This window comes from Podarcis gaigeae (assembly GCF_964106915.1).
Source record: "Podarcis gaigeae genome assembly, chromosome: 8".
Lineage (NCBI taxonomy): Eukaryota > Metazoa > Chordata > Lepidosauria > Squamata > Lacertidae > Podarcis > Podarcis gaigeae.
This window is the reverse complement of record NC_139684.1, coordinates 64303987-64311467: the sequence shown is the minus strand read 5'-3', so window position 1 is coordinate 64311467 and position 7481 is coordinate 64303987. Positions and strand designations below refer to the sequence as shown.

The 7481-nt window shown below is 43.1% G+C and overlaps 1 long non-coding RNA gene across 5 annotated transcripts in view; it reads left to right on the top strand.

Moving 5' to 3' along the window:
- LOC310849981 overlaps positions 1-6329 on the top strand; it is a 38463-nt gene extending 32134 nt beyond the window's left edge. For 2 of the 5 annotated variants that reach the window (XR_014567157.1, XR_014567158.1), the window contains exons 4-5: positions 4960-5030; positions 5643-6329. This is a non-coding gene — a long non-coding RNA (uncharacterized lncRNA). The remainder of the gene's footprint in view (positions 1-4959; positions 5031-5642) is intronic. The other 3 variants (XR_014567159.1, XR_014567160.1, XR_014567161.1) reach the window with 2 other exon arrangements.
- The last annotated feature ends 1152 nt before the right edge of the window (positions 6330-7481 follow it).

Sequence of the window (7481 nt, the reverse complement as noted above, 5' to 3'; positions counted from 1 at the left end):
ACAAACTCTGAGGCCGTCAAGTGTTTTCATGCCTAAAATGTTATACAACAAAAAAGAGTTCTCATCATTTCCCACTCCCCATCTGTGGTGTCAGCTAAGAGGTCTGAGGTAGTTTCTTTTTTACTACTCAGGAGTCAGCCAACCCTCCAACACTTTCGTTGAAAATGGCTAAGCAGCAGCAGCAAGGTTTGCATTCAACAGAAAGCATGATGAGGACTAAATAAATATGTAACATTTCCAGTAAAAGATTGGGGCAGAGGAGTGGGGGTACGAGGTGGAGAAAAGTGTGACAGTAGCTTGCAGGCTTCTGGGCAGTGTTGAGCGAAGTGTTGAGGAAAAGCTTAACAGAGAAAGTAACTACTCACCAGGACGGTGCCTCAAATGTTCCTAGAATAAAAATAATACTGTTTAGCAGGCTTCAAACATTCAAAATCATCTCACATACATGGTCTCAGTCATTTTAGGCCTACTGTTAAACAGAGTGAGGCAGCCCTCTCAGGCAACTGATTTGTGGGTGCTATAAAGGGGCAGCAAATTGTTATCTGTTTGATGGACTATTATTACAATTATTATTTTGTGAGATTTCCTGTCTGAGGTGCCAAATTAACTTGACTAGCTTTGCATACTATTAGGGATGGGGCAGAAATGTTACTTTGTTTGCATTTTAATGAGAAACTACCTAATTTGCATTCTCAAACAAGTACACGAACCAAAGAACTGCTATCCAGTGAAATTATTTGTTTTCCAAATCTTGTGGCGCAGTTCTCCAACCAATCAATGTGTACAACAATCCATATAACTGGGGGAAATTGTACATAAAAATGCATATATGTGTGGAAATAACATTCAAAGCTGCATTATATTAGGGGAAATTGCTTGCCAGAATGTGTGTATTAGTCAAGACTGCATACAAAAATGTGGTTTTTAAAAAGAGAAATCAACAATAAAATGCTGATAGATGTTCCTGATGTTTTTATTCTTAAAAAAACCCATTCTTGCAAATTGCTGCAGAAATGAATTTAAGATTGAAAAAAATGGGAAACGGAGAGAAACTGCCCTATACCTGGAGGTCTCGGGGTGCTTCACAGAATAAAATCAAAATATAAAATCACCAAATACATAATCAAAATAAAAATACCAACCCAATAACCCCCCAAACCCACATTTTAAAAGGGCATAGGATGTCAAACAAATCAACCAAAGGCCTGGTTAAGAAGGAACGTTTTTGCCTGGCTCCTAAAGGTGTATGATGATGGCAACAGGCAAACTTCCCTGGGGAAAGCATTCTACAGACAGGGAGCCACTGTAGAGAAGGCCCGTTCTCGTGTTGCCACCCTCCAGACCTCTCGAGCTGGAGGCACACGAAGGAGGGTCTCAGAAGATGATCTCACGGTCTGGGTAGGTTCATATGGAAAGAGGCAGCCCTTGAGATATTGCGGTTCTGAGCCATTTAAGACTTTATAGGTCAAAACCAGCACTTTGAACTGGGCCCGGAAACTAACTGGTAGCCAGTGCAGTCGGACCAGGATTGGGGTAATATGCTCAAACCGTCTTGTTCCAGTGAGCAACCTGGCCACTGAATTCTGCCCTAGCTGAAGTTTCTGAACCGTCTTCAGAGATAGCCCTACGTATAACACATTGCAGTAATCTAACCTTCAGGTTACTAGAGCATAGACAGTAGTTAGACTATCCCTGTCCAGATAGGGGCGTAGCTGGGCCACCAACCAAAGCTGATGGAAGGCACTCCGGGCCACTGAGGCCACCTGAACCACAAGCGACAGCAAAGGATCCAGGAGTACCCCCAAGCTACGAACCTCCTCCTTCCTTCAGAGGATGTGTAACCCCATCAAGAGCAGGCAATCTCCCATCCATCCAGCCTAGAGAACCAGCCACTCCACTAACAGTGCCTCAGTCTTAACTGGGTTGGGTTTCAGTTTGTTGTCTCTCATCCAGTCCATTACTGAGGCAAGACACTGGTCCAGCACTTCCACTGCCTCAACTGCAGATGTAAAGGAGAAATAGAGCCGACTGTCATCAGCATACTGCTGACAATGTACTCCAAACCTCTGGATAACCCCACCCAGCAGTTTCATGCAGATGTTAAACAAGATAGGGAATAGGGTTGAGTCCTGTGGAACCCCACATTGAAGGTTCCACAGGGTTGAAAAGCATTCCCCAAGCAACACTGTCTGGAAACAGCCATCCAAGTAGGACTGGAACCACCACAAAGTGATGTCACCCACCCCTAGTTTGGACAGTCGCTCCCAAAGGATACCATGGTCAATGGTATTGAAAGCTGCTGAGAGGTCAGGGAGAATTAACAGGGACAGGTTTCCCTTGTCTCTCTCTTGACAGAGGTCATCATACAGGTTGACCAAAGCATTATTATTTTTTGCCAAAACCAGGCCTAAATCCTGATTGAAATGGATCCAGAAAATCAGTTCCTTCCCAAAGTGCCTGGACCTGATCTGTGACCATTCACTCTAGAACCTTGCTTAGGAAAGGGAGATTAGCCACTGGCCAGTAGTTAGTTAGGTTTTCTGAATGCAGAGAAGGTTTCTTAAGGAGTGGTTTTACCACTGCCTCCTTCAAACAGATGGGGACCACCCCCTCCCATAAAGAGGCATTGATCACCTCCCTGGCCCAGCCAGCTGCTCCCTCCCTGCTGGTTTTTATCAGCCAAGAGGGGCAAGGGTCTAGAGTGCAAGTGGTTGCCCTGACCGATCCGAGCACCATGTCCATATCCTCGAGCTCATCCAACACAACAGGACTAGACTGTGCTCTGGACACGCCATGAGATTCATCTGCTATAACAGCAGAGTCAATGTCTTGGTGGATGCGAGTGATTTTATCCTCAAAATGCTTTGCAAACAAGTCACAGTGAGCTACCATTGGTTCTACCACCTCCTTTGGACCAGCCTGTAAAAGGCCCCATACAACCCGGAAAAGGTCTACTCCATACCAATTCAAATGTCTTGGGGTGGCAAGATGACCCCAAACAAAGCAACGTGCATTGTGCCATGTCAGTAAAAGGACACTTGCCTGCTTCCCTGGGTTGGTATTTGTTTGAAAAACCACATGGGGCATTTTTCCACCTAAAGAGGCTAAAACTGGCTGGGACAAGAAAACACTCCAACTGCAAAAATCAATAGTTTTATCCCCTCCCCACTGTATTTTTCATTTACCGAATGAAAATCTAAGTGGTAAGTGGCTGCAGTTTGGGGATATTGAGGAAAATGGTGCAGGAAACAATAAATTAAGAGAACTATGTTGTAGGTCTACTTCTATGTAAATTCTGCAGGGTGAACAGTGACTCCTGAGTGAATTCCATCCCCGTTTTCTTGGAAGGTGGCTTAAGACTGATTGTAACAGGGAGCAGAGATGGGGGAGAGATTTTTCCTATCTATTATGTTTATGGTATAGCAAATGAATTATTTCATATCAGTAGTTGCGGTAGATTTTCTTCCTAGTTTCAGAAATATAATTACTCGTGTGATCATTATAGATTCCTAGAACCTCCATAATATTTACAGAACAAGATAGCTCCCACATCAGATGTCCTTTTTATTGTGCATTCATGACAATTGTGCTTATGATGGTATGGGGTGGTAATATGTGATCCTTTCAACCCTGTTTGTCCCTGCAAAGGCTTTGGGGTGGGCCTACTGCTTCCTGATCTTTCCTCTCTGGTGATTTGTCCACTAAAACTCCTCCCCAACTGCTTCTCTCTCTGCTAGGAAAAGATACAGGTAGCCACATCTCACAAGGTTTGATGTCTCATATTTGTAAGCGCTGTTTCAATTTTAACATGTCAATATATTCAAAACTAATCCCAAAGGAAATACTACAGATACTACATTTCTCAAAAAGTCTAGCGATATACTCAGTGGCATAGCGTGGGGGGTACAGGGGGGCCGGTCGCACCGGGCGCAACATCTGGGGGTTAGGGTTAGGGGGCGCAAATCCACGGATTAGGGGGCACAAATTACTTGCCTTGCCCCGGGTGCTGACAACCCATGCTACGCCACTGGATATACTGTAAAGTTAAGAGGGAACTTACACTCTTTTATATCTCTTATCATGTCAGTGGATAAATTCCATACTGCATTACCACCAACAATTAAAGCATTAAGAAAACTATATTTTCTGCATTATATATTTGTGTTTAGTTTGCTTTATTTCTCTGGCTACCTGTGTTCTCCTCACACCATGAACTAATAGCAACTTGGAGGGTGTAGGGAACAAATTGGGGGGGGGGGAGTACAGGGAATGCTTTTAGGTCAGGGGTGGGTGACTTGCACCCCTCCAAATGTTGCTGGACTCCAGTTGATAATGGCGTTGTGTGGATCAGTCAGCGCTGGGTTCAAATTCTCCTTCAGCTGTTCCACTGGGGGCTCTAGATAAGCCTCTGCCTCTTATACTACAGTCTTATACCTTTCTACTCAGAAGTAAGTCCCAGTGAGTTCAGTGGGGCTTACTCCCAGATCCTTGCTCCAGATGCTCTCTCATTCTATAAAAACGGTGATTTTCACTTGCCTTTGCTGAGGGCTTATTGTGACAAACAATATTTTGCAAGATGAAGCCTTTTGCACAAATTGCCACTCTCCCCAACAGTTGCGGATTTAAAAAATTAAAGCAACCCCAACCCCAAGAATCCTGGGAACTGTAGTTTGTTAAGGGTTCTGAGAATTGTGGCACAGTGGGGAGTAAGATGCAGCTCCCAGGATTGTTAAAGACGGGGGTGCGCTTTAAATGTATGGTGTATATATGCAGCCTTGCAGTGTATGTTATGCCTTCAGAGAGTGTGGAATGGAAAGGGCTATGCCTGCAATACTGGCCATTTTTTGCCTGATTTGCTTCATTCCATTCTGTGCAAAAGTTGTGCATTCTGTTCTATTCATATGTCTTTGTTTGATGTTTGGAGCTTTCGCCTGTGGCAATGTGCCGCTCTCCCAACAGGAAGAAATTTCCCCAGTACTACACCATTGCCCTAGTGCGAGGTACCATCATTTCCCAACATGTCTTCACAGGTGACTGTTATCACTTTTTAAAAAGTTTTGAGTGTCTTTTTAACTCATCCAACCTTGTTCTAGGAACCCAGGAATATGTCTTATACAGAGTCAGGACATTGGTTCATCTTGCTCAGTTCTCGGACCATCATAAATTGCCCTTTGGAAGCACCCTTTCTTTCTTATTTACTTATTTTTTTTATTGCCATGCTTGCTTTAATATGTGTATTTTTATCTGCCAGGGATTGGTATTTATTTACAAAACAAAAGAGAGTTGTGTCCAAGGTGGATCCTACTCAGAGTAAACCCACTGAAAGTAATGGACATGACTAACTTCTGTCCAGTAATTTTAAAAGGTCTACTCTGAGTAGAAATTGGTTGCCTACAGCTCATTATTTTTAAAATATTGCCTGCAGATCAAGCTGTTAATAAAGCCACAGGGAAACAGTTGGCAATCTATTTCTGAGCAATTAAAACAAGTGAACTATCCCACCCATTTTATTTCCATTGTCCAGTTTCCATCTCCTTTACCTCCCCTCCCACCTTGCTCCTGGTTTGCAATTCCACATTTTTCTATTGTTACATGCAATTTTTCTCTTTTAAAAATTGTTTCTATTTCCTTTCTTTTCACAGTTTTGCGATTGGGGTGTTTGAACAATTTCAGTTACCCATGGCACTACTGTTTGGAGAAGACACCTATGTATTTGGGGACAACAAAAAGTCTCAGCAACTCTTGAGGAGGACACACCATAACATCTGAGGTGCTTCCACACGGCAGTTTATGGTAGACTGGATATTGGTCACAGGATACTGGTGGACAAAGATATCAGTTCTGATTCTCTGAGTTTCTCATTTTTCCAATCTTAAATGCAGTTCTCCACATTTTCACAACAATTTGCATTAAAAAAAACAAGACAAAAAACCTTCATGAAGTTTCACCAGAATTTTTGTACAAATTTCTCCTAATAAACTTATTTCCATATGCAATTTTGACTAATATACACATTTTCACAAGGCTTTCCCTCCTAATACGATGCATTTTCTAATTTTATTTTTGCTAGTGTATACATTTCTGTACACTTGGCAAGAGAACTGCATTGCAAAATTTGCAGAAGTGCGGGTTTTGAAGCACTACTGTGTTACGGGTTGCATACTGTTTCTGAAAGCACAAATTAGGCAGGTTCACTTTTAAATGCAAAATGATGTGACCTTCTCCCTAATTGCTCATGCATGCAAGGTTTTTGTGGCAACGTTTTACGATTTTCCATGGAAATCGTCAACCAGGGTCAAACGGGAAAATAATGCAGGGCAGAATTTTGAAGAGGATATCATTGTGTGATCACTGCACACAACATGCATGTGTGCACAGCACCAGGTCTGCAATAAATTGCCACCTACAAGGCCCCCACGACTCTTCAAATTCCGCCGAAACAAATGGCAGAGTGCGCTTATAATACCTTTGCCAAATGATAGCTTGCCAAAGTACCCTTGTACCACAGCTGTTACAGCCCCTGGGCTTGTGAAGAGGTCATTCAGAAATCCAAACTTCCTATTGCTAAGAATATAAAATATGCTATTTCTAATGGGATACCTGGATATAAAGGCAGAGCAAAGGAATGTTGCAAAACGACCCACCAAAAGAGTGAGGTAGGTACCAGAATGGAAAAGCCCTTTGACTCCATGGAGTTGGCAGGAGGACCAAAGATTGCCTACCTGGGTTTGGATTGCTGCTTCTTTAATGTCTCAAGTCAAGAACCGGTTGTGAGAATGAAAGGGAATCCACTCTGATCTCCTTTTGGGCACGTTATGAATGATTCAGCTGAAGCAACAGGAAGTGTCCTTAATTCTTCGGTTCTTGCTATATGCTGAGAGGAAAGTCAAAGCCACTATACCACAAGGAGGAGGAGGAAGAAGAGAATATTCTCTGAGGTGCTTAGTTTCTAAGAAGAGAGGTGCCAGGGTTCAAGATAGGTGGGAAGCTACCCTGTATGACACAGACACTCAGGTGAGACACAGCTGCCCCTGATGATTCACTGGTCCAAAGACATTCTTGCATACTTGGGGGCACTCTTTTCTTCTTCTTCACATTTGCATCCTATGCTTCAGTTCAGCACCTGGGAAGAAAACAGCTTCCAGGGGCTGGTTTGGACCCTGCCCTGATAGATAATAAAATGCAAAAGACCAATTCCACTCCCCTTAAACACAAAAAGCTGCCCACCGTCCCTGGGCATCTCACTCACAGCAAGCACCATGCTGTTCCACATCTTTACACTTCCAATGTGCGTAATTGTATCACAAGCCAACTTGTTAAAGAATCCAATGTACTCTTGGTCACTTACAGAGCTGTGGTTAAACTCTGCCAGGGGTAAACTAAGTCTTAGGTTAATCCTCAATTTGGGTTTGATGGGCACAGGATTGCTGCTTGTGGACACAAAATGAAGTAGTCACTTTTTGGTGGCAGGTAGAATTTAC